Genomic DNA, 3,600 nt, shown 5'->3' with positions numbered 1-3,600 from the left:
ACGAATATTTTTTCGGCGACCTCGATTATCGAGGTCGTCAATATGATTTTCCAAGGTCCGGACTCGCTGCTCGAGAGTCTGGACCTGATCCACGGCCGATTGAGCGGTATTTTCGGAGGTCGCGGCCTTTAACTCCGCCCCTCCGACTCAGCGTTCAATTTCTTGAATCTCTTAGCGCGGCCGAGAGCGAGTCCCAACGATTTCTGGATTCTTCAATAAAGGCATCGATCTTCGAGTCAAGCTTGGAAAGCATTTCTGCAAGGCTTGTTACTGTTGGTAAGTCCCCCGGGGCGGCTGTGGACACCTCTGCTGCAGCTGGAGAGTGTGGGGGAGGGGTTCCTGCCTGCTGAGAGCTGCGGGCTCCCCTCCCTTTTGTCATTTTAACTTAGGATTAAATTGTTTAAATGTAATATTACACAACTAATTAAATTACACAACTATTATAAATGATTTGGTGAGCGTGGTAGGGGGTGGGTGACCCACTGTACCCAAGTCTTGGGAGGAGCACTATAGACTCAGTCTTGCTGGGTCGCCGCCATCTTGGATCCCCCAACACTATCATTCTTACAGATATCTCAGATCCCCTTACATATTTACTTCTCAATTTCCCGACTACTGGGGGGGCCTTTGGTATAATCTTAATAAGCTGATAATCCCTTTCTTATTTCTCAGTTCCACCAATATAACTTCACTGGACATTGTCCCAGGAATATCCTCCTGAATTACAACCATGTTATCAAAATTAGTCAAAAATGCCGCTCTCCCTCCTACCTTGTCCCCATTTCTATCCTTCCTATCACATCTATATCTTGGAACATTAAGCTGACAATCCTACCATTCCCTGAGCCACGTTTTTGTAATAGCTTTGATATCGCAGTCCCATGTCCTAAGTCCATCTGACTTACCTGTCAGGCCTCTTGCACTGAAATAAATGTAGTCAAACTGCATGAAAAGTTAGCGGAAGCAGAAACCCTCAACTAATTTAAAAGGTGCCTGGAGATGTACCACAATGGCCATAACCTGCCAGCTCCCAAATGCAGGGCGCCAAGATTAGAGTGGTGCTGGAAAAGCACAGCAACTCAGGCAGCATCTGAGGAGCAGGAAAGATCAATATTCCGGGCAAAAGCCCTTCATCAGGACTCCCAAATGCTGGAGAGTCGGATCAGGCTGGTCTTTCGGCTGGCATTCTCCAAGCGCTGTAAGCTTTCTCTGACTCCATCTAAAACCTTATATGAAATTAAATTAGAAAATGCGAGGAAGACCAAGCAGGTCAGGCCGCAAGGCTCAAGGTAAAAACACAGTTAATGCTTCAGGTTGACATCCTTCATCAGAACTGGAAAAAGCTGGTAAAGTGCAAGATGATAAAGATCATCTCCGCCTGTGATGATAACTCCATTCACCTCCACAGATACTACATACCCTGATGAGCATTCCCATTTTGTTTTCAGTATGGCTTACAAAAGTATCCATTTCAATATAATTTTGCTCCAATTTTTGACATCTCAAAATGAATTTATTTTCAGATATAGTATGTATCATGAAACTCTCATTCGCCATTGACTTCACAGTTGGAGCTTCAGATTGTGAGATTCTCTCTCATCCATTTTTCTGATGTAGATGCCTGTGGACACCAAATAGACCTCTCAGATGAATGGGAACATTTATCTCTAACTGTTATTAACAACGAACTTTCAAAGAGACCAAAAGATAAGTAACATATTTTAAACATATTTTAGGTGTACTGGACAAATAACCTGAAATGAGTGGGTTGCCTAATGAGGAAAGGCTGGACCAATATTTTCTGGGGTTTAGCAAGAGTTAGTTTGACTGATACATTTAAGTCTTGAGGGATCTTGACTGGGTGGATGTTGAAAAGATGTCTCCTCTTGTGGAAGAATCTAGAACTCAGGATAGAACATAGAACATAGAACAATACAGCGCAGAACAGGCCCTACGGCCCTTGATGTTGTGCTGACCTGTGAACTATTCTCAGCTCGTCCCCCTACACTATCCAAAAATCATCCATGTGCTCATCTAAGGATTGTTTAAATCTCCCTAATGTGGTTGAAGTTGACTACATTAGCAGGTAGTGCATTCCACACCCTTACCACTCTCTGTGTAAAGACCCTGCCTCTGACATCTGTCTTAAATCTATCACCCCTCAATTTGTAGCTATGCCCCCTTGGACACGCTGAAGTAATCATTCTAGGAAAAAGACTTTCACTGTCCACCCTATCTCATCCTCTAATTATCTTGTATGTCTCTATCAAACCCCCTCTTAGCCTTCTTCTTGCCAATGAGAACAGGTTCAATTCTCTTAGCCTTTCCTCACAAGACCTTCCCTCCAGACCAGGCAACATCCTGGTAAATCTCCTCTGCACTTTTTCCAATGCTTCCACATCCTTCCCGAAATATGGGGACCAGAACTGTACACAATATTCCAAGTGTGGCCGGACCAGCGTTTTATATAGTTGCGGCATGATATTGCGGCTCCGGAACTCAATCCCTCTACAAATGAAACCTAACACACTATATGCCTTCTTAACAGCACTATCCACCTGTGTGGCAACTTTTAGGGGTCTATGTACATACATGGACTCCAAGATCCCTCTCCACGTCCACACTACCAAGAATCTTTCCATTGACCCAGTACTCTGCCTTCCTGTTATTCTTCCCAAAGTGCATCAACTCACATTTAGCTGCATTGAACTCCATTTGCCACCTCTCAGCCCAATTCTGCAGTTTATCCAAGTCCCCCTGCAACCTGTAAGACTCTTCCAAACTGTCCACTACTCCATCGACTTTATTGTCATCTGCAAATTTACTAATCCATCCACCTGTGCCTGCATCTCCATCATTTATAAAAATGACAAACAGCAGTGGTCCCAAAACAGATCCTTGTGGCACACCACTAGTAATCGGACTCCAGGCTGAATATTTTCCATCAACCACCACTCACTGCCTTCTTTCAGAAAGCCAGTTTCTAATCCAAACTGCAAAATCACCCTCAATCCCATGCCTCTGCATTTTCTCCAACAGCCTGCCATATGGAATCTTATCAAAAGCTTTACTGAAGTCAATGTATAACACGTCAACTGCTCTACCCTCATCTACATGCTTGGTCACCTTCTCAAAAAACTCAATGAGGTTTGCGAGACACAACCTGCCCTTAACGAAACCATGTTGACTATCTGAAATCAAATTGTTGCTTGCTAGATGATTATAAATCCTATCTCTTATAATCCTTTCCAAAACCTTTCCTACAACAGAAGTAAGGCTCACTGGTCCATAATTACCTGGGTCATCTCTGCTGTCCTTCTTGAACAAGGGCACAACATTTGCAGTCCTCCAGTCCTCAGGTACTAAACCTGTAGACAATGATGACTCAAATATCAAAGCCAAAGGCTCCAATACCACCTCCGTAGCTTCCCGGAGAATTGTTGGATAAATCCCATCCGGCCCAGGGGACTTGTCTATTTTCACTCCTTCAAGAATTGATAACACCTGTTCATAACCAACCTCGATTCTTTCTAGTCTAATATCTCGTACCTCATTCTTCTCCTCTACAATATTCTCCTTTTCCTGAGTGAAAATCGATGA

Source organism: Chiloscyllium plagiosum, chromosome 20, assembly GCF_004010195.1.
Source record: "Chiloscyllium plagiosum isolate BGI_BamShark_2017 chromosome 20, ASM401019v2, whole genome shotgun sequence".
Lineage (NCBI taxonomy): Eukaryota > Metazoa > Chordata > Chondrichthyes > Orectolobiformes > Hemiscylliidae > Chiloscyllium > Chiloscyllium plagiosum.
Note: the sequence above shows the minus strand (reverse complement) of the source record.